At 45.1% G+C, this 24,355-nt stretch overlaps 1 protein-coding gene across 2 annotated transcripts in view; it reads left to right on the top strand.

Moving 5' to 3' along the window:
* The window catches only part of CLMN (calmin), an 84,637-nt gene that overhangs the window by 21,598 nt on the left and 38,684 nt on the right, over nt 1-24,355 (top strand). The window lies entirely within an intron of this gene.

The raw sequence follows: 24,355 nt of genomic DNA, 5'->3' as shown, positions 1-24,355 counted from the left end.
TGCAGGAATGGTGAAGGAAAATGGGCAATTAACCTGAGTCCCAGCCCCAGTGGGGAACCTCAGCGCCTGTTCAGTGAAGCAGGGCTGGGGAACTTCAGAAATACTGCTGTGGGTCCAGGGATGTAGGCTGCCTCCTGAAGGCTGCCCATTTGACAAAACATAAATGCTGGTTAGACCGAGTGGAAAAACCAAGGCATACTATAGTAGTCAACAGGAGGGAATATAGTTAAGAGAAATGGGCGTGCCTTGGCCACGTTGGACAGATGCATCATTGCCTTGAGGTTTGGGCTTTTTGACTTGCCTGGTGTTTGGTAATCTGAAACTCAACTGAGGACCAGTCCCTGTTGTCTTGTGTCCTGTATGTTGATAAATATATGCTATTGGCTACTGCTGCAGATGAGACTCTGGGTCAGATTGGTATTTAGGTCTGATCCAGCCTTATTGCTGTCCAGAAAATATATGGTAAACCACCCTGCATGAGGGCTTTACAGCTTGGTTAAACAGATGCTGGGAGCACATTTATTTAGAATAAGTTTACAAGCTTGATGCATTCAAGCCTGTAACAGGCATGCATTTTTACAGGGTGCAGTATTGGAGTACGTAAACTTTTGACAATATTGCCTCAAAGGGTATTGGATTGTGAGTTGTAATGGGAAAGGTACTCATGAGATGAACTTACCTTGGCTATGTGCCTCTTCACTGACCCCAGGAGGACCATTAGAGCCACACTTCTGTAATGGTCAAGTAGCTTCTTCCCCAGCATTGGCCTGGCACTTAACTGGTTTGCCTACTTGTAACACAGATAGATACAGCTAGACAGGAGTGGCTGTCCTGCCCATCATGCAGCCTGCACACAGGCTTGCCTCACGTGACTATGCATGGAGGAACACAACCAGAGGGGTACCAGAGGGGTACAGTTTTTATTTCAAGGCAGGAAGTGCTGTCAGGGCAGATTACATGACATGGCCAGGAAATCTTCCAGTGAACTCATTTTAATCTTGGGTCTGGATATGTTTTATCTCTTTTCATGTAGCCATAGAAGAACACGTATCACAGGGCTGTGTGGTTCACAGGCTTCCACTCCAGTTTCAGTTGTGCAGCTAACATCAGCATGGCAGTTCCTGTGCCATTACGTGAGGCTATGGGTAGATAACCAAGGAGTAGTGTCTGGCTGATAATCTGGCAGCATGTGCAGAGCAGTAGGAAGCACAATGAGTTTCTTCCTCTTTGTAGCTTTGCTGACCATGGGCAAAGGCAAAGATTAATGGGCAGGAAGTGCCTGAGAAGAAAAGAGAGATTAAAGCTGTTGTAATTTTGGTTTAGAAACATGGCAGAAGCATTCTAGCATTCTAACTACTGGAGCTGCATTTGAGATAGCTGTTTTCTGTCAGGTGTGTCTCCTCTCAGCACCAGCATGGGCTTTCATCTGTCCTTTAATTAGTGATAATTAGAAGTTATTATTTATTTTTTACACAGCAAAATGCAGCTGAAAGCAATTACCCCTAATTGCTAATTTGTGTATGTACACCCAAAATTGGAATCTCTTCATCTCAACTCCCAGTTCTTGCTGGAGTCAGTTGATGTATTGTTGCTACTGTTTTTTACTTCAGTTTTGGATGGCATGATACTTAGTCTTTTTAGTGGTTTCTCTGAAAGCTACAAAACACCTTCTTACAAGTGCTATGATCTTCTTGAAAGCATGATTTCATTAACTGTTAGGCGTCAGTAAAGAGAAGATGTTCTTTGGTTTTGGAAATAAAGCTTAAATTGCAGTCATTGACATTGGGAATTACTCAATTCCTGCAATTTGTGACTAAAATCAACTTGAATTTCTATTTGATCTCAATTTCATCTGTGAACATCATCATCCTTTTTCAGCACGCTAAAGGCCATGCAGGCTGCTGTTCTTGTGCAGATGAATTCATGGTATAGTTCATCACTGACCTCTGCTATCTGAAGTCTCAGATTGTTTTGAAGTTTAAAAGTTTAATTCAGAGATACCATGGCTTCTCCTTCCATCTGCATAATTTTATCCTTAACAGTGTAGGAAAGACTCAAAGCTGCCGCATTCTGCCAGTGGGAAATGGCCTTTCTGATACTGCAGGCACAGTCTTGTTGAACAGATTGTTAGGCGGGTTGAAAACTGATGGGACCACCTTTGGCTGGACTCCAGGGGATCAAAGGGCTTTCATCCAACTGGCACCAAGTAGTGAACAGAGTACCCAGGGCTCAGTGCTAGAGTCCACATTGCTTGACATTTTCATCAGCAGACTGGTGAAGACAGAGTGTGCCTTCCCCAAATGTCAGCACATCAATGTGGCACTAAATTAGGGGGAGAAACATGGCAAATGGGAAAACCTAAATCCAGAGGGATGAACCTGGGGACTGGGCCAACATGAAGCTCATGGAGTTCAGTAAGAAAAAGTGAAGCAGTCTGTACCTTGGGCAGAACAATTGCTTGCACTGGTAAAGGCTGGGAGGTGACTATGGCTTGTACCCCATCTGATATGGAAGTGGGTATTGCCATGGATGCCCGAAGATGCCAGTAGGTATGAAAGTTGTGAGCTATTTCCCTTCTTCCAGGTGAAGTTCCTGACGACTGGAAAAAGGGAAATATAACCCCCAGTTTCGAGAAGGGGAAAATGGGTGACCTGGGGAATTACAGACCAGTCAGTCTCACCTCTGTGCCTGGTAAAATCTTGGAGCAGATTCTCCTGGAAGGCATGCTAAGGCACATGAAAATCAACAAGGTGCTTGGTGAAGCATGGCTTCACTAAGGGGAAATCCTGCCTGACCAATTTGGTGGCCTTCTATGATGGGGCTATGGAACTGATGGACAGGGGTAGAGCAGTTGATGTCATCTACCTGGACCTGTGTAAAGCGTCCAACACTGTCCCACACGACATCCTTGTCTCTAAATTGGAGATACATCAATTTGATAGGTGGACCACTCGGTGGATAAAGAACTAGGTGGATGGCCGCACACAAAGAATTGTGGTCAATGGCTCAATGTCCAGCTGGAGACCAGTAACAAGTGGTGTCCCTCAGGGATCGGTGCTGGGACCGGTCTTGTTCAACATCTTTGTCACTGACATGGACAGTGGGATTGAGTGCGCCCTCAGCAAGTTTGCCGATGACACCAAGCTGTGTGGTTCGGTTGATACGCTGGAGGGAAGCAATGCCATCCAGAGGGACCCTGACACACTTGTGAGGTGGGCTGATGCCAGCCTCATGAAGTTTAACCATGACAAGTGCAAGGTCTGACACCTGGGTCGGAGCCATCCCAGGCACAGCTACACGTTGGGCAGAGAAGAGATTCACAGCAGCCCTGAGAAGGACTTGGGGGTGCTGGTTGATGAGAAAATGAACATGAGCTGTCAGTGTGCGCTTGCAGCCCAGAAAGCCAACCATATCCTGGGCTGAATCAAAAGGAGCGTGACCAGCAGGTCAAAGGAGGTGATCCTGCCCCTCTACTCTGCTCTTGTGAGACCTCACCTGGAGTATTGTGTGCAGTTCTGGTGTCCTCAATATAAAAAGGACATGGAACTGTTGGAACAAGTCCAGAGGAGGGCCACGAGGATGATCAAGGGACTGCAGCACCTCCCATATGAAGACAGGCTGAGGAAGTCGGGGCTGTTCAGCTTGGAGAAGAGAAGGCTGCGTGGAGACCTCATAGCAGCCTTCCAGTATCTGAAGGGGGCCTATAGGGATGCTGGGGAGGGACTCTTCATTAGGGACTGTAGTGACAGGACAAGGGGTAATGGGTTACAACTTAAACAGGGGAAGTTTAGACTGGATATAAGGAAGAAATTCTTTCCTGTTAGGGTGGTGAGGCACTGGAATGGCTTGTCCAGGGAAGTTGTGAATGCTCCATCCCTGGCAGTGTTCAAGACAAGGTTGGACGAAGCCTTGGGTGATATGTTTTAGTGTGAGGTGTCCCTGCCCATGGCAGGGGGGGTTGGAACTAGATGATCTTAAGGTCCTTTCCAACCCTATTCTATGATCCAACAGTCCACCCTGACTGTGAATAAGGCAAACCCTCTACTAGACTACATTGAGAAGGTCACTGCCACCAGACTATGGGAAGTTATCATGAGCTTCTGCTTGGTTACTGAGAGGCCACAGTTGGAGTGCTGTTTCCAGCTTTATCCCCCACCCCAGGTCAAGGGGGCTGTGGAGAGGGTCCAGTGGGGTCTACGAAGATCATAAGATGACTAGAGCATGTCCTGGGAAAATATATTGCAGGCTGGGCAGAGAGTAGATTGAGAGCAGTGCTGAGGAGAAGGACGTGGGGGTGCTGGTCAATGAGGAACTTAACATGAGCCAGCATTGTGCGCTCGCAGCCCAGAAACCAACTGTATCCTGGGCTGCATCGAAAGGAGCGTGACCAGCAGGTCAAGGGAGGGGATTTTCCCCCTCTACTCTGCTCTGGTGAGACCCCACCTGCAGTACTGTGTTCAGCTCTGGAACCCCCAGCACAAAGAAGGATGTGGACCTGTTGGAGTGAGTCCAGAGGAGGGACATGAAGATGATCAGGGAGCTGGAGCACCTCTCCTATGAAGACAGGCTGAGACAGCTGAGCTTGTTCAGCCTGGAGAAGAGAAGGCTCCAGGGAGACGTTAGAACAGCTTTCCGGTACCTACAAGAAATCTGGAGAGGGACTTTTTACAAGAGCCTGTAGTGATAGGACAAGGGGTAATAACTTTAAACTGAAAGGAGGTAGATTTAGGTTATATATTAGGAGGAAATTCTTCACGATGATGGCAGTGAGACACTGGCAATGGTTGCCCAGTGAATTTATGGCTGTCCCATCCCTGGCAGTGTTCAAGACAAGGCTGGATGGGGTTTTGGGCAACCTAGTTTAGTACAAGGTGGCGCAGGGGGTTGGAACTAGATGATCTTTAAGGTCCACTCCAACCAAAACCATTCTGTGATTCTATGATAGAGGCTTCCAGAGGTCACTTCCATCGAGCATGCCTGTGACTGCATGAAGAGTGACCCGATGTGCATTTGCACAGTCTGTATTTTCATGCTGTTCTTGAACTTTGCCTGTTGGCAATTCTAGAGGAGACTTGAAAAAATATTAATATGCTAAGGCACCCCAAAAGCCAATGGGTAATTACCAATCATTAAAACAATTGCTTTTCTCTGTCTGAAAATAGCCCAGCTTAAAAAACAAAAACAAACCAAAAAAAAAAAAAAAAAAAAAAAAAAAAACCAAAACCAAACACCTGAAGGAGGTAATCCAAGTGTTTTTTATGCCACCTAGTTTTAGCAATGTTACAGAACCACCTGCCCAGAACCAAATGCAGTGTTACAAGTGCCTAGGCATGTCTTTCCAGAGATCCAGAGAACAAGACCTGCACCTGAGCCCAGTGCCCACTCTGCACTCTGCCTTCAGGCTTCTGTTCCCACAGTCAGCAAATGCCAACTGCAGTGTGATTGCTCCTCAGAGAATATTGGTTGTGACTGATGCTGCAACATTTCATCCTGTAGTAGTGAGGACTCACTCTTAAGTGGAGGTGAGCATCAGACTCTTCCATGATCTGTTTTCCAGTGTTTTCCCCCAGTTTAGTAAGTTGCGTATTTGGAGGAACTTTGTCTTCAAAAGCTCTTCTAAGATTACTTTCCTTGTTTTCACATCCTTGCCTCAAATGATAGATCCACCTTTTAGCCTGAAGGTATATCCATAGTACTTTTTCCTCCCACTAATGAGGATAAGAGCACTTCTGGCTATGCCAACGGCACTTAAAAGCTGCCAGGCTGGCGTGGAGGAAAGTGCACTGCCAGCTCTGCTGCAGACCTTGCACGTGTCTGTGGGCGGGACAGCCAGCCTTCTCTGCCGCGCTGTGACACAGAGATTTCTGGAGTAGAGAAGCATTTGTTCTACCTCTTGCCCTGCCTGGGTGGGTGTGCACCATGCTGTGTGTGCCCAGCCAATCTCAGGGAGAGAGCCCCACTGGAGCTGCACCACGGAGTCCCCTTGGAGGGGCTGCCAAAGTCAGCAGCAGGCTTTGCAGCTTCAGTGAGAGCAGGGAGTGAGTAGGCTTCACCTATGGAAAGTAATTTTGCAGGCATGGTCTATATTTAGCTGGCTTCTGTTTGTGCAGCATGAAGTCATTGGAACAAGATAAGTTTATTGTTTTATTTGCACCAGTGTGGAATCTTGCAGCTAATGCAAGTCAAATCCCACCCTCTGAGCACAGCTCTTGTTTAACTAGGTGGCACGTTTGATCCTGAAGCAGCTTGTAAAGTTGAACTGAAAAAAGAGGGAACCTTCATCTGCCTGTAACGTGCCACCAGCATGGGGAAAACAGGACAGTTGTGTGAGTCCTGTGCAAGGCAGGGATATGCCTGTGCTGTGAACACGTCACCCAGTGAGAGCCACAGTGATTCAGGACCAGTGGGTGTGCGCTTCGCATGTCAGCCTGCTCTGTGTCTGAGTGATTGATCTTTGACTCTTCTAAGCTTTTCTTACTTACAAAAGTCTTGATCTGCTAGATGTTGTACTGCTTCTAACTAAAGAATTAGTTTCTACAGAATACCTACTGCCTTTTAATTATTCATTCCTTCAGACATGAAATAACCAATATAGAGGATCCTTTTATGGTTAGCTCTGTTTAAAAGGTAGCAGCCCCTTGTGATTTTGATATTTAATGCATGAGCAGGGACTGAATTCTTCTATTGAGCCTCCTTAGATGGTGCATCAGCTGCTGCCTTTGGGCAGCCTAATGTATAGATGCCCCAGGGGCATTTTGTTCATTTTATCCTGACCTGAAATGTTATAGCTGGAGTGACTAACCTCTTCTAACCACAGCTGTCTTGGAGCAGGATCAGAAACGGGTTATGCATTGTTCTAGTTGTCTGGTAAGGAGGGGAACTACCTCTGTAGATCTGTGCCACTTTATCTGCTATGAGACTGAAAGAACAAACAGAAGGGAAGAGGAACAGATAACTGTGTACCAAGATTACAGACAAGATCAAAGACTTATGGGAAAATCACCAGCAAAACAGGGGGGTAGGAATGAGAAATGCAAAGAAGGAAAGGAGGTAGGTAGTTCTCAGTACTTACGTCTTCAGTCACTTGTGCAAAACAAGTTCCTCTGTACATCTTTGGGAATATGATTGGGATGAGCAGCTAATAAATGTGTAAATTAACTGTTCTAGATCAACAATATGCATACTTTATTCTGTGGCTTATCAAAAGGTAAGTAGAGGTAAGGACAGAAGGGAGAGAGAAAGTGAATGAATTAAGATAAGGACTTCTCTTGTAGTACAGGCATGCTCTCTTGGAGCAGCCCTGCAGATACACAGGAAAGAATGGACAGCCACCCTGTTAACATACATTACCCTTACTCAGTTTATATCACAGCTCTATGTTACGTTTTTAAATGCTTTTAAAAATCTTAAGTTGTTGTCATGTTTGTTTGTTGTTTGTTTTTTTTTTCATAGACACACAATCAAAAGATGAGCTCTCATCCCGAGACCTTACAAAGTGCTTGTGAAAGGTAGTGACACTGGGGCACAGACAGATTCATTTGTTTGCTTCTCTCATGTTGGTGGCATATCTTGGCCATCCTCTGTTCTAAATACCAGATTGCGAATATTTCTGAAAATACAGCTATTACATACAGCCGTTGGATCACTGAATGTTTGATTAGACATATCATAATTTCCCATCCCCTTTGAGGACTCATGCTTTGTTTATGAAGTGTCTCCCGTCTGGACAGCAGCTGTGTGATGTGTGTGTGACTCAGGAGACTAAACAAAATGGCTTAAGGGCTGTTAAGGCATACTTTTACATACAGTTTAAATAGAAATAAGCCAGTGCTGCTGCCAAGACAGGCAGAGCTATAACACACCCTTTCCCCCTTGGCTCATACAGGCACAAGTGTTTGTGTGACTGGGTGGTGAATTGGATCGAGTGACCAAGTTAAAATAAACCCTTTTGTCCACCAGGTTAACTTTAGCTGGCATCAAATCCTGCATCTGGTTTGCCATAGAATCACAGAAGGATCTAGACTGCTCTTTCCTACCTCCCACTTTGCCCAGACCATTTGTGTTTGGGAATTGCTGGAGAACAGTAAGCAATTCTTTGCACAAGGGTGCCCTCGTTGGGTGTGTAAGCTGTGAATCTGTGATAAAGGTAGGGAAAAACATACATCATTAAGCACTGGGTTTAGTTATGTAGCAGTTAGAGAGGTAGTTTAATGTTTTAGTTACAACCACTGTTTCCAAGACCAGGTAATAATGAATGACATGATTGAGTTATAAACCTATTCAAATATGATACTCATATTAAAGTAGTAGATAACACTTGTTTGCTTTTAAAGATGTCTCTCACTACCTTCTGTGAGAATATCCCTTCCCTTGTGATTAAGCTCTGATCCAGGCTTTTGCCAGCCAGTATACTTGCAGATACAAGTGCTTTAGGTTGCTTCTAGACGTTCACTGGCAAGGAGCTGAAGTGGGACAAACAAAATTTGCTCTTCTTGCTCTGTATTCAGATACCGTCAGTTGGTATAAAAGGAAGTCTGAGGCTGGCCTTTGTTTGGATTGCAACTGGCTGGGCTAAAATCTGAGATGAACCAAGAACAGACTTGATGTTAAATTTTCCCCTCCTTCTGTTTGATACTAGGACGTGGTGCACAGGCCAATGGGTGACAGCCTAACTCATGAGGGAAGTATTTCCTAATGCCCTAGCTTATTAAAACCAGGGGTTATTTTAACACTGCCTAGCCCATTAGCTGTTAATATTGAATGTATGTTGTTATTGTATGATAAAACAACACAGAAGTGATCTTCTCCTCACTCCTTCCATCTTCCACTGATGATGTGGGAAGGAATGGGAAGATTCAGTTCATGAACAATTGGCTTAGAGACTGGTGCTACAGGCAGGGCTTTGGATTCTTTGATAACAGCTGGTTTTATAGGGCACCAGTCTGGACAATGACAAGTGAGAAAGGTTTGTCTCACAGAGGCAAAAGGATGCTGGGGCACGAATTAGCAGGGCTCATTTGGAGAGCTTTAAACTAGATTCGAAGGGGGATGGGGCTGTTGCTGGGCTTGCCCCAGTGGGGCTGCGCTCCAGAATTAATGAAGACTGGGAGGCCTCCTATAATCCTAGGGTGAAATCGGTGTGCTCAGCTCGCTCCCTGGAATGTCTGTACACCAATGCGCGCAGCATGGGAAATAAGCAGGAGGAGTTGGAAACCTGTGTTAAGTCAGGAGACTATGATCTGGTGGCAATTACAGAGACGTGGTGGGACAGCTCACATGACTGGAATATAGTCATGGAGGGCTATGTCCTTTTCAGGAAAGACAGGCCAGCCAGGAGGGGTGGTGGGGTCGCTCTTTATGTACGGGAGCAACTACAATGCACCGAGTTCTGTCCAGGGACAGATGACGAGCGAGTTGAGTCTGTGGGTGAGAATTAAGGGGCAGGCTGGCAGGGGGGATACTGTTGTGGGTGCCTGTTACAGACCCCCAGATCAGGGTGAGGAAGTTGACGAGGCCTTCTACAGGCAGCTGAGAGCGGCCTCACAGTCACAGGCCGTGGTCATCGTGGGGGATTTTAACTTCCCTGATGTTTGCTGGAAGGACCACTCGGCAACCCAGCCGCAGGCCAGGAGGTTCCTCCAGTGTGCGGATGATAACTTCCTCCTGCAAATGGTGGATGAGCCAACCAGGAGAGGAGCACTGCTGGATCTCATCCTCACTAACAAGGAGGATCTGGTTGAAGCAGTAAGGGTTGAGGGCTGCCTTGGTTGCAGCGACCACGAGATGGTGAAGTTCAGGATCTTGTGTGGTAGGACTAGTAGAATACCAAGTAGAATTGCAACCCTGGACTTTAGCAGGGCAAACTTTGGCCTTTTCAAGCAATTGCTAGGGGAAATCCCATGGGCAAGGCTGCTTGAAGGAAAAGGGGCCCAAGATAGTTGGTTGATATTCAAGGACTGCTTTTTCCATGCTCAAGATCGGAGCATCCCGACACGTAGGAAGTCAAGGAAGAGGGCCAGGAGACCTGCGTGGCTAAATAGGGAATTGCTGGGTATGCTCAAGTGGAAGAGGAGAGTTTACAGGTCACGGAAGGAGGGGCTGGCCACTTGGGAGGAATATAAGGCTGCTGCTAGGGGATGTAGGAAGGCAGCTAGGAGGACTAAGGCATCCTTAGAATGAAACCTGGCAAGAAGGGTCAAGGACAGCAAAAAGAGCTTTTTCAAGTACATGGCAGACAAAACTAACGCCAGAGGCAGTGTAGGCCCACTGATGAACGGGATGGGTGCCCTGGTGACAGAAGATGCAGAGATGGCAGAGTTACTGAATGCCTTCTTTGTCTCTGTCTACTCTGCTGCAGGCAGTCCTGAAGAGCCCTGTACCCTGGAGACCTTAGATGAAGTCAGGTCGACGGAACGGTTTGCCTTAGTCGATGAGGAATGGGTTAGAGATCAGCTGAGCAATCTGGACATCCATAAATCCATGGGTCCAGATGGGATGCACCCGCGGGTGCTGAGGGAACTGGCGGAAGTCATTGCTAGACCACTCTCCATCATCTTTACCAAGTCTTGGGAGATGGGAGAGGTGCCTGAGGACTGGAGGAAGGCAAATGTCACTCCAGTCTTCAAAAAGGGCAAGAAGGAGGACCCGGGTAACTATAGACCGGTCAGCCTCACCTCCATCCCTGGGAAAGTGGTGGAACACCTTGTCCTTGGTGCCATCTTAAGGCATATCAAGGATAAGAGGGTTATGAGGGGCAGTCAACATGGCTTCACCAGGGGGAAATCATGTTTGACCAATCTCTTAGCCTTTTATGAGGAAATAACACGGTGGATGAATGATGGCAGAGCGGTGGATGTGGTCTACCTTGACTTCAGCAAAGCATTTGACATAGTCTCCCACAGCATCCTCACGGCTAAATTGAGGAAGTGTGGACTGGATGATCAGGTAGTGAGGTGGACTGCGAACTGGCTGAAGGAGAGAAGCCAGAGAGTTGTAGTCTATGGGGCGGAGTCTAGTTGGAGGCCTGTAACTAGTGGAGTTCCTCAAGGGTCAGTACTGGGACCAATATTATTTAATATATTCATCAACGATTTAGATGAGGGAATCGAGTGTACTATCAGCAAGTTTGCTGATGACACTAAGCTGGGAGGAGTGGCTGACACGCCAGAAGGCTGTGCTGCCATCCAGCGAGACCTGGACAGGCTGGAGAGTTGGGCAGGGAATAACTTGATGAACTATAACAAGGGAAAGTGTAGAGTCCTGCATCTGGGCAGGAACAACCCCAGGTTCCAGTATAGGTTGGGAAACGACCTGTTAGAGAGCAGTGTAAAGGAGACGGACCTGGGGGGTCCTAGTGGACGACAGGATGACCATGAGCCAACACTGTGCCCTTATGGCTAAGAAGGCCAATGGCATCCTGGGGTGTATTAGAAGGGGGGTGGTTAGTAGGTCGAGAGAGGTCCTCCTTCCCCTCTACTCTGCCCTGGTGAGACCCCATCTGGAATATTGTGTCCAGTTCTGGGCCCCTCGGTTCAAGAAGGACAGGGAGCTGCTGGAGAGAGTCCAGCGCAGGGCAACAAAGATGATTAAGGGAGTGGAGCATCTCCCTTATGAGGAAAGACTGAGGGAGCTGGGTCTCTATAGTTTGGAGAAGAGGAGACTGAGGGGTGACCTTATTAGTGTATATAAATATATAAAGGGGGAATGTCACGAGGATGGAGCCAGGCTCTACTCAGTGGCAAACAATGATAGGACAAGGGGTAATGGGTACAAACTGGAACACAAGAGGTTCCACTTAAACTTGAGGAGAAACTTCTTCTCAGTGAGGGTGACGGAACACTGGAACAGGCTGCCCAGGGAGGTTATGGAGTCTCCTTCCCTGGAGACATTCAAAGCCCGCCTGGACACATTCCTGTGTAACATTATCTAGGTGTTCCTGCTCCGGCAGGGGGATTGGACTAGATGATCTTTTGAGGTCCCTTCCAATCTCTAGCATACTGTGATACTGTGATACTGAGATCACACATGGGCTCACAGTTACTTCCCTGCTGAAGTCACCAGAAGGTGCAACAAAGAGTTTGGCAGCTCTACAGGAGGCCAGCTGCAGGAGACCAGATACTAATTGATGTGGTTTAAAACTTGTTAAGGCAAAGTTAACTTGCAGCTTCTTTTAAATAATAAAGCTGCTAGGTTAAGTTTATGTTAGTTCAGCATTTTGTATGATGTGGGTTTTAATCTGGTTCTACAAGCTTTAGGATGGATTTACTGTACTGTTGAACAAGCAGCAAGTTTCCTTTGCTGTTTATGCTATTAAGTTATTGTGTTTATCTCTGAAGATAATGAAATTAATTCAAAATTGACTTTACCTCACAAAGCTTTTAGGAGGCAAATTCTTGGCTAGGGAAACCAGCTTCGACCCAGCATTAAAAGTATCTTTTTGAATGATTCTGGAAAAATTACTAAAACCTACATTTGGGACCCAAATTACCATACAAAATGAGGAAATTGAATGTGTATGGGGAAAAATGTCTCTTAATTGTTTTTCTTGTCATGTGTCTTGGAATATCAATAAATGTTAAAAAAAAAAAAAGACATTTTTGTAAGGGTGAGGGTGCATTTTTCTGAACGCATTAAGCAAATACTTCAGTCGTTTCAGAATGCAGCATAAAAACTAAGCTGGCAAGGGAATAAAAGATGATGAAAGTAATCCAGTTAAAAAAAAAAACCACCAAATGTGTCCAGAAAACACTGGCAAGTTACTAAAGAAATACCCAGTGAGTCATTTCAACAGTTTGTTAAACAACAGGTACATTGTTTGGGCTCTTAACATGTAAGTGACCTGAGATCTCCAAATAATACTTCAAGCTCTGGAGCTGCACCAGGATACCTGTTCTTTCTCATGAACACGACCAGTCTTCCTGTGGCACCTTCTTAGCTCATTCTTTTCCTGCTTTTGTGCCAACAGAGTAGTCTAAGGAATCTCTCTGGAAACGTGGCTGCAGGGCTTATGGCCTACTCACAGTTTGAACTCACATTTTTCAACTAGCAGGATTACATTTGGGGTTTTGTAATTAAAAACTTCTTTCTGAGAGGAACTTTTTATTCCTTATGATTGAATATAACTCAGTACACCTTGCATTTAAAAAAACCCCAAACTATCGTCAACACAAGATAGCATTAACCAAAACTTACAAAATTAATGCTTCAGTAAATTGCAGTTGTATTGGATAATCCTTCTTTGGAGCTACAGAAAATCTGAGATGCTAACACTGCTGTGAAGACAAAATCTAGAGACTGATATATACTTAATAATGTGCATGAATACTTTCTTTTCTCTCTTTCTTCCTTTCAGCAAGAATCCTTTTTGTATGCAAAGTGTTATTTTCCATCATTTTGCAATTACATGGCTCTTTTTGATGCATCACACTTGCACACTTTCCACAAGCTCTGAGCTGCTGATTAATCTTACTAAGGATTTGTTCTCAAATTATACAACAGGAGTCAGTGGTTCTTTTGGAAATCTTAACAAATAGCATTTAGTCAGCTGAAGAATCATGTACTTGCTGGCGAGAATGATGCTTTTAAAAAGAAGTGTCAGGCATAGCTGTTTCCTAATTGTTGAAAACACTTAAACTGAAAACAGTGATGCTTCTGTGGATGCTGCTTTACAGAACCTTTCATGCCCCTGAATTATTTACAGTGCTGGTTTGCTGTTTTGCTTTTCTATCTACTTTTTGTATGTATGCAGAAAAAATGAAACATAAAATGCTTGTGATTTTTTCCCTTCCCACATTTTCTCCTTGCCCTTGAATAAAAGAAGACAGTTTTGTGTCACAGTAGTGTAAAGGGACATTCCTACTGGACATCAAATTATCAAACCTGGAGAAAGAGCCAGAGAAATAGTGAACAAGGAACCACAAGAACTGCTAAAAAGCAAGATGGAGCAATTTGCTTTCAACGTCAAGAAATAAACACAGATAACAGAACGCAGGAATTTGCAGAGCACCAACAAGCCTGTGTGCGCCTAGTGAGATACAGTCGATCCTTGCAGTGTTTCCACAAGCTGGTCTTGGGAGTGTCCTAAGTATTTCTGAAACCAGCCTCTTCTGATCTCTTCTGAAACATTATGTTTTCTGGTACTTGGTATATGTAATAGAGTTGAACTTGTCAGTTTAGCAAATAAAGAATAGAAAGAGAAAGCAAAATAACACTAATTGGAAAGACTATACATCCAGCAGAAACTACCTTTAAAAAGGGGGCTTCTTGGCAGAAAATGCTTGTGTGCATGTGGAAGCAAGAGTGAGTGGAATGTGTGCATGTGGAAGCAAGAGTGAGGGGAATGTGTGCACGTGGAAGCCTGAGTCAAGAGAGGACCATAGGGAGAAAAAGAAACAACAAAACACCTTGATCTTGTTCTCTGGTGGTAGAATGGTGGTGAATTTTGGCTGTTCAAAGTATATATTACATCAGTTTTTAATGGGGTAGAATTTTTTTTTGGGGGGGGGGGGGGGGGGAGAGAGAAGTGTGCATGTTGTTTTCTCTTTTCTGACTTGATTCAGGAAGCAGAAGAGGGATGGATGGTGGGACAACTTGTGGAACATGTGACTCTATATCCCAGAAACCACTGAAATTCAACCCTAGAGAAATGCCTGTAAATAGCAGAGACAGCTGAACTCTTCAGGGAAGGGATAAAATAATACCAGCCACTAGAGTGGAAAAAGCTTCCAGGCTGCAATTAAAGGAGCTCAAAGAGATTAACAAAGATAGAGAAAGTAGCATCTCATCCACTGTGTGTGCTTTAGACAGTAGCGATGTATGAAGTAAAACTCCTCGTTGCAGGCTGGGGCAAGGGAGAGAGGAAGGACAGCACCATGCGTGTCCCAGGATGGCAGAAATCTCTGCAGGGCAGTACTGGGTGTCTGCGGGGTCTGGGGAAACCTGGATATGGGCAGGCACAGTGCTCCAGCCATTGCATTGCTACTCCTGGGGTCTGCCCTGCTGTGTGCTGGGACCTCCTCTCGTGGCTCAGGTGGTTTAGCAAATGGTGATCGTTTTGACAGAACTGGGTTAGCTGTGAGTTTCTCTGCAGTTTTGAGAAGAATTGGCAGGAGGGTACAAATCTGGGACAGTGATCTGGGACACTGACAGTACTGATGTGGAACACAAGGTCATGCATCTACAAACTGGCACCCAGAGGACATGTGGGTTGTTGTATTAGGCCTCATTTGGTCTGTAGCTTCATAACAAGGAAAAAAACTTCTGTCTCTGTCTAAAGCAACAGAGTATAGGCCAGAAATCATCCATTTCCAAGGAATGACTCATATGCCTGGTACTGCCCACACTACCAGCTCCAGGCAAGGCAAAGGGTTTCACTGTTTTAAACTAGGAATGAGTATACCGGTTTGCAGAGCTAGCTGAAACACCTGCTATCACAAACTTGTAAGTACAGACAACTGCAGACGTTAACTTTGTTGATGAATGTTCAGGTGCAATTTGAAGCAAGAAGTAGAAGGGCATCTGAGGGAAAAACATGAGTTGGTGCTTCCAAACTGAAAGTGGAAATTCAGGTGTGCTATACTGGCCACTGACCCCTCATTGATCCATGTTACAACCTGAGAAACTGTAAGCTGTTAAAAAAAAGTCTTCTCCAAAATATGCGGATTGCTGACAGCATTCCTCAGTGTGAAATAATTCCACCCTCTCACCCCCATGTCTGATGCAGATACGGAGTCTCAAAGCCATAAGAAACTGCTGATGAGAGTGTCCAGACACTGGACACAGTGCAGATCATTTAAGGTTTCAGGACTACAGAGTGAGAAGTTCCTGCTCAGAAACTGCATATGATGGCAGATCCTCTGAAGGGGACATGTCCTTGGGAGTACAGAACAAGTGGCTTTGTGGAAAAAGCGCACCTTATGTGTATGTCATGAGACAGGTAGTTGCAGTGCTTGGGGACTGAATTGCTTCCCTAGTAAGAACATGGAGTCCATTCTGACAACTGGGGGGCTCTTCTCTTTTGCTCCAGATGCAATTCCTGAAAAAATACCAGTTAAGAAATACTTTCCCCTCTCCCCGCCCCTCCTCAGAGAATAGAGGAAGCAATGAATTGCTTTGAATTGAAAGAGCATTCTCATGTAGCACCATGCTGGCAGAGTTTACTAGGGTGAAATTCTTAGCTTGGTAGTTGACTGATAATTTCTCTGCCCAGAGCTTATTCCAAAGTTCCAGGATGCTCTTACAGGTTGATGGCAAGTACATTGGTCAGTAGGTGCCAGCACTCCTGGTAGCTGCAATTTTCTTTAAAAAACCCTCAGTTGATATTGTAACGTTTCCTTTTTGAAGCAAGCAAATACCATGGTGACTTCATCTGTGAAGCAACTACATTATTAGGAAAACCTTTAATAGCAGCATTTTCCATATCCCTAGCTGTTTAGCAAACCTACACTTTAAGCACAAGGATCCCTCCTGATGAAGGAAGGGAAAAGAACGGTGTTCATACAGCCTAGTTGGCCCAAGGCAAAGTAGCATTTTCTGATCTCTGAGATGCAATTAGGGGGCAGGCTGAACTAATCAGACTTGCAAAGGAATGGAGAAATAAATCTCAGGAGGATGCTGGCATCAGTGGAATAGTGCTCACAATGAGGGTAAGAGAAAGTAAATGCTTTTTGCATTCTAGTCCACATCAAGCAGGCTGTTTCTGTTCTAAAAATATTATCTGTGGTGACCTGCCTGGGAATAATTTTGTAGCACTTTCCGGACTTTATTTCTGGTATTTGATTTCCCATAGAGATCTGGAGTCTGATGGATTAGACCTGTTTCTGGGAGTACTTGTGGCAGTCCTGTCTTGGCCAGGAAGGGCCCCATATCTGGAATGTGCTTTCCTTGGCAAGCTCTGCGTAGTGCCAACCTTCAGAGTGTGATAGGAGACCTATTTATTTACTTTGGTTCTTATGCTTGCTATAGGGGTTTTTCTGTGTTTGTTCAACTTTGGATGCCAGTACCTCTTTCCCACCCATGGGCCTAGTGATAGCTATACCCTGTAAGACATACACTGCAGAAATTTTTCATGGCTGTTTTATTAACCTACAGCTGGTTTAACAAGGCCAGCTGTTTTATAAATAGGAAATACATTTTGAATTAATAAAGTCATTTGTTAAAGCAGTTGACTATACCAAGTAAAAGTGAGTGAAAACCTCTTGGAGCAGGAAACCAAAAGGGTTGTCTTACCTAGGTTCTTCCACATCAGTGATTTTTGTTTTAATGTTTCTGTCTAAGGCTGGGACCATCCAAGATCACTCAAAAAAAAAGACCGTAAATTGATGTCTGTCTGGAATTGATGTTAAATTTCATATTTAAGTCATATTCTTACCTGCAGTGGTGGAAGCCCTACTGTAGAGTGGACAGCGTGGGCAATAGTAAAAAAGAAAACCATATGCAGACCTCTTGCCTTCCCATGAGCACACAGATTGCTATACAAGCATAAAACTACAAAGGTTTCTCACTTCATCCCTAACTCACAGGACCTTTTATCCAAAATGATCCTTTGCTTCAGCCTATGGCTATGACAGAGTGCCTTCAGCCCAGGTACTCTCTGTTCTGTCCCACAGCTGAGACTCATCTGCTGTAAACCTGGTAGAAGAACATACTGGAGGCCATGCAGTCACACCAAAGATCTGTCTAGCCAAGTGTCTCTTATCTTACAGTAGCCAAAAGCAGGTGCCTAATATAAATAGTTTTTACAATTTCCTCATCTACTCTGCCACCACTTGCAAACCAGGCACTCCCAGAGCTAGAAGGGAGTTCACTGTAGTTAGTAAACATGGGTCGATTTCCCTTCTGTGAATGTGCCTCCACTTAAGCCCTCATTAAATGTGTTGAATCCACAGCATTTGGCAGTGTGCCCTACCAGAGTGCACTTATGTTGTGTGTGAAGAAACAATTCCCTTAATTTTGTTTTTAAACCCGTGGCCTGGTGTTTTCATTTGACATTCCCTGGTTCTTTTGCTGGGAGAGACACAACAAATTAGTCTCCCTCAGTGCCACTCATAAGAGACCTCACACAGAGAGAAAAAATCCTGTAAAGTCTTCCTTTCTCCAGATCAAATAATCTTACTCATGACACCTTCCTTGTATCACAAGGTAAGAGCCTTGTTTGTCACTGAAAAAAATCTGTCTGCCAAGCAGGTAGTCACAAGAGATCAGCGTGATGTCTTACAGCACCTCTGTTCTGGTAAAGCATTGTCCTGGGTTCCGCAGTAGCAGTCATGTTTTTCCTTTGTGTTAACTGGTGCAGTGCTGTGTTTTGACTTCCAGCCTGAGAACAGTGTTGGTGAAGCCGATGTTTTCGGTTGTTGCTAAGTGATGTTTACCCTGACCAAGGACTCTGTGAGGCTCATGCTCTGCCAGGGAGGAGGGGAAGCTGTGAGGAAGCAGAGATGGGGCGCCTGACCCAGGCTAGCCGGGGAGGTATTCCATACCACAGCACGTCATGCCCGGGGTGAGGGGTAACTGGGAGTTACCCGGAAGGACAGGGGCTTCCGGGTGGAACTCATTTCTTGGCCGGTGGTATCGTATTCTCTTCCCTTGTTATTTTCCCTTATCATTGTTGTAGCTGATAGTAGCGGTGGTGATTTGTTGCTGGACTGTTTTTGTCTCAACCCGTAGGAGTTGCACTCTCTCGATCCTCCTCCCCGTTCCTCCGGGAGCGGGGAAGGGGAGAGCCCCGGTGCGGGGAGGCGGGGGGGGAGACGGACACGGACCTCGATTGTTGTCAGCTCGGCACCACTCACTGGGAGTGAGTGAACAAGCTACCTGACTGGGTTTAAACCACGACAAGCATAAAGAAGGCAGGGCAAAGGCTGGTATTACCCACCCACTTTTTTTCAGAGCCAGCTCTTTGTAGGCAGAGACACAAAACAGCAAGCACTCTGGCAAACCTACTGCAACTTGGAGATCTTGTTAGGAAACATGCCAGGACCAGCACTGCCTCCTAGTTGTAGGTGGATATTGTCAAGAAGTTCAATGTAGGGTAACCAGAAGAGATGCTGGAAATATGCAACTCCTTCTTCATCTTGCACTCTTAACAGTGAAGTATTCATCACCACTTATGCTTTATGCTTGAAGAAACTAAGACTAATGCATACATTAGTGCCTGGGCAGGGAGAAAACTCATCTCCTGAAACCAAGCATGATGGTGACTTCACAGATTTCCTCCACTGGCTCCCAGCAGCAACTCAGAAATGTGTGTTTCATCATAGCTTAGCTGGGGACGCTCCAGATCCTTCTTTTACAAGTGATTGTTGCTCCAGCGCACCAGGCATGGTACAAAGTCAGGGTACAGTCCCTGTTCTGGAATGCCTGTAGTGCCAGCTCAAGTGCCAGCTGTGTCAGATTTGAAGAACATTTAGCGGTAGTGCATCTCTATTTTTAAGCCAGAGGTCAAAAATGCATGAGGACTTGCATCCATTGACTTCTGTAAGTAACTTGGACCACAGGTTACTGTTGTTGCACTCTCAATTGTTAAAAATAGATGGATCCTGAGAAATTACAAGATTTGACTAGAACAGGCAAGTTTCAAGGATACTGACTCAGCACTGATTAGCCCACCTCTGTACTTGAAGAACAAACTGTTAGTACAGAGTGGAGCAACTGTATTTAGACACATGTTTCCAAGGAAACATTAGTTTCTGTGGAAGACAGCCCTGAAATTTTATGTGACTCTTGGGACAAATGTAAGTTTGAAGACAATTTTTTCTTTTTTTTTTTTTTCTTCCCCTCTCCACTTTTTATAGTGAGTACATTCTGCTCCAGATTTATTTGCTTCAGATCTGTATGGTAAAATCTATTTTAACTGCGGAATCCAGTATCTTGGTGACTTTCATTAGGAAAAGGGCCCACACAAGCTGCAGTTTAAAGATCCATTGCTTGCATAGCAACTGAAATCAGCACTTACTAAGCATATCCTTGCACACCATGCAATGTGTGACTTAAAGAGCAAGGCTCAATATTTAACTTGGCTTCTTGTATGACAATAGACAAGTCAAGTAACTGTAACTTGTTTGTAGAATTGGTATAGTGATAATTTCTTTGTCCCTAAAATTGCAAAGATGAATTTATTGAGCTTCTAGAAATCCAGAGAAAAAGGGCCAGTTTATACTGGCCCAGAGTTTTCCCTTTAAGTAGCTTGTCCTCCTGGAACCAGACAGAGTTTCATTTCTTAACTCCTTGGCAGCTTCCTTGCTGGGCAAGTTCTCTAGAAGACTGTTGGCTCTCGCTTAGTGCGCAAAGTTTATGTTCTTTATACCAAGGAGACTTCTGTTGAAATTGCAAAACTCAAAGCTTTTTCTTGCCAGCGTGTTGTTGGTGACAAAAATTTGCCATTATTACTATGTAATAATACTTCTGTACCTGATTGTATCTTTTGTAATATATATATATATATATGTTTTTTAATGGAAACAGTGGTCTGGAAGTATGTAAGGGGAAGGAATTACATAATTAAGCTTTAAAATCATGTTTATGTGGACACAGAAGTAAATCAATTGGGTAATACTTTGCCAACAGAGACATATGAGCCACTACTGGCATTTGTAAGTCAGCATTTATCTCCATTTTTAGGCCAAGGTAGGAGAGGGCAGATAAAGTTTGTCTTGGGAGTTTGAAAAGCCCATGGTCCTTGCTTCCCATCTGTTAATGTCAAAAAGCCTTTGTTTGCTTACATGTGTGAGGTTTAATGTGACTGTCTGTGAAACAACTATAAAATTAAACCTTTTCAGTGTTGTAAGAACAGAGTCGCTATTACTTATGTCATAATAAAGTGAACTACACATTAAATCTGTTTGTTTCAGCAGACAAATAAAAGCTAAATCGTGATGCCTATCTTTAGCTGTGGGTGCTGTCAAGGAAGAGCCTCTGTGGGACACAGCTGCGCCCAGAGTGCTGCAGGATATGAGATGAGTGGGGGATGGAGGCTCTCCAGACCTTGAAGAGGTATGCAGCTTGTTGTGGTGTCATAGCATCAAATCCTGATCAAGTTATGTGCTTAGGGATTTCTGACAAGCTCTTCCTACTTAATTGCTGCCCACATATTTCATTTGGGATAGAATTGTAAGTAATTATATTGCTGACTTTGGTCCATACTTGCTTTCTTTGTGTTTATTACCTGCTGATCTCCAGAAAAGCAGGAAAAGACCTCTTCTAATGACATGTCTCCACTCAGATGGTCCCCAACTACTCTGCACACACCACAGAACATGAAAATGAAGTGTGTGCATGTTATCGGTATTGCTATTGTTGACCATTTGAAAACAAACGAGAAGTGAAATAACTGGTCTGGTGGCCAGACGCAGCTGTAGTCAGTCATGTGAGCTGACTGCAGTAAAGCAGCATGGAATAAAGTTATTTTTCAATCAAGTTCGGCTTTACCATACTAATCCACTGAAACTGCAAAGGCTGTTTTCAGTAAACTCATCACTTTATTAAATGGGAGCCAAAGCCAAAGGAAATCCACTTAAGAAAGAAAAGTTAAACAATGTAATTCTGCAGCTGTAGAAATAAATTGAAATGAAGAAGGTATATTTTCAAAGCCATTCTTACAGCTAAATTGCAGTCATTATTATTAATGGAGAAATAAACTAAAAGATAATAATAACGAAAAGTTTCACTCTCTTCTTCCAAGTGAAGTTACACGAAACAAAATTCCCACCGTGACTTTCCTGATGACTTGCTTATGAAGGTAATGTTGGTGAGCAAGGGAAGAATCACAGTATCACAGTATGCTAGAGATTGGAAGGGACCTCAAAAGATCATCTAGTCCAATCCCCCTGCCAGAGCAGGAACACCTAGATAATGTTACACAGGAATGTGTCCAGGCGGGTTTTGAATGTCTCCAGGGAAGGAGACTCCACAACCTCCCTGGGCAGCTTGTTCCAGTGTTCTGTCACCCTCACTGAGAAGAAGTTTCTTCTCAAGTTTAAGTGGAACCTCTTGTGTTCCAGTTTGTACCCATTACCCCTTGTCCTGTCATTGTTTGCCACTGAGTAGAGCCTGGCTCCATCCTCGTGACACTCCCCCTTTATATATTTATATACACTAATAAGGTCACCCCTCAGTCTCCTCTTCTCCAAACTATAGAGACCAAGCTCCCTCAGTCTTTCCTCATAAGGGAGATGCTCCACTCCCTTAATCATCTTCGTTGCCCTGCGCTGGACTCTCTCCAGCAGCTCCCTGTCCTTCTTGAACTGAGGGGCCCAGAACTGGACACAATATTCCAGATGGGGTCTGACCAGGGCAGAGTAGAGGGGAAGGAGGACCTCTCTCGACCTACTAACCACCCCCCTTCTAATACACCCCAGGATGCCATTGGCCTTCTTGGCCACAAGGGCACAGTGTTGGCTCATGGTCATCCTGTCATCCACTAGGACCCCCAGGTCCCTCTCCCCTACACTGCTCTCTAACAGGTCGTTTCCCAACCTATACTGGAACCTGGGGTTGTTCCTGCCCAGATGCAGGACTCTACACTTTCCCTTGTTATAGTTCATCAAGTTATTCCCTGCCCAACTCTCCAGCCTGTCCAGGTCTCGCTGGATGGCAGCACAGCCTTCTGGTGTGTCAGCCACTCCTCCCAGCTTAGTGTCATCAGCAAACTTGCTGATAGTACACTCAATTCCCTCATCTAAATCATTGATGAATATATTAAATAATATTGGTCCCAGTACTGACCCTTGAGGCACTCCACTAGTTACAGGCCTCCAACTAGACTCAGCCTCATAGACTACAACTCTCTGGCTTCTCTCCTTCAGCCAGTTCGCAGTCCACCTCACTACCTGATCATCCAGACCACACTTCCTCAATTTAGCTGTGAGGATGCTGTGGGAGACTGTGTCAAATGCTTTGCTGAAGTCAAGGTAGACCACTTCCACCGCTCTGCCATCATCCATCCACCGTGTTATTTCCTCATAAAAGGCTAAGAGATTGGTCAAACATGATTTCCCCCTGGTGAAGCCATGTTGACTGCCCCTCATAACCCTCTTATCCTTGATATGCCTTAAGATGGCACCAAGGATAAGGTGTTCCACCACTTTCCCAGGGATGGAGGTGAGGCTGACCGGTCTATAGTTACCCGGGTCCTCCTTCTTGCCCTTTTTGAAGACTGGAGTGACATTTGCTTTCCTCCAGTCCTCAGGCACCTCTCCAGTTTCCCAAGACTTGGTAAAGATGATGGAGAGTGGTCTAGCAATGACTTCCGCCAGTTCCCTCAGCACCCGCGGGTGCATCCCACCTGGACCCATGGATTTATGGATGTCCAGATAGCTCAACTGGTTTCTAACCCATTCCTCATCGACTAAGGCAAACCGCTCCGTCGACCTGACTTCATCTAAGGTCTCCAGGGTACAGGGCTCTTCAGGACTGCCTGCAGCAGAGTAGACAGAGACAAAGAAGGCATTCAGTAACTCTGCCATCTCTGCATCTTCTGTCACCAGGGCACCCATCCCGTTCATCAGTGAGCCTACACTGCCTCTGGTGTTAGTTTTATCTGCCATGTATTTGAAAAAGCTCTTTTTGCTGTCCTTGACCCTTCTCGCCAGGTTTAATTCTAAGGATGCCTTAGTCCTCCTAGCTGCCTTCCTACATCCTCTAGGAGCAGCCTTATATTCCTCCCAAGTGGCCAGCCCCTCCTTCCATGACCTGTAAACTCTCCTCTTCCACTTGAGCATACCCAGCAATTCCCTATTTAGCCACGCAGGTCTCCTGGCCCTCTTCCTTGACTTCCTACGTGTCGGGATGCTCTGATCTTGAGCTCAGAAAAAGCAATCCTTGAATGGTCTGCTGATGAAGTTCACTTGTAACTTTTTCTCCTTGGTCACTTTTAGCATGGTAGGGTTAGTAGGTAAAAGGTGCTTCTGTCTTTGCAACTTTACTGCCCTGGGGTTGAGCTTAATACAAGTGCAAACAAAACTAGCATAAGGGTGGCACACTGTTGTGTGGCATTCTTATTGGCATTCCTTTTTTTCACTGTGTAGAGCACCTCCCATATAAAGACAGGCTGATAAAGTTGGGGCTGTTCAGCCTGGAGAAGAGAAGGCTGCGTGGAGACCTCATAGCAGCCTTCCAGTATCTGTAGGGGGCCTATAGGGATGCTGGAGAGGGACTCTTCATTAGGGACTGTAGTGATAGGACAAGGGGCAATGAGTTTAAACTTAAACAGGGGAAGTTCAGGTTCAATATAAGGAAGAAGTTCTTCACTGTGAGGGTGGTGAGGCAGTGGAATGGACTGCGCAAAGATGTGATAAGTGCTCCATCCCTGGCAGTGTTCAAGGCCAGGTTGTACAGAGCCTTGGTGACATAGTCCAGGGTA

Source organism: Pezoporus occidentalis, unplaced genomic scaffold, assembly GCF_034315485.1.
Source record: "Pezoporus occidentalis ecotype Australia unplaced genomic scaffold, CSIRO_AGI_Poc_V1 ctg215, whole genome shotgun sequence".
In the NCBI taxonomy this organism is placed as follows: Eukaryota; Metazoa; Chordata; class Aves; order Psittaciformes; family Psittacidae; genus Pezoporus; species Pezoporus occidentalis.
This window is presented reverse-complemented; position numbering and strand designations above follow the sequence as displayed.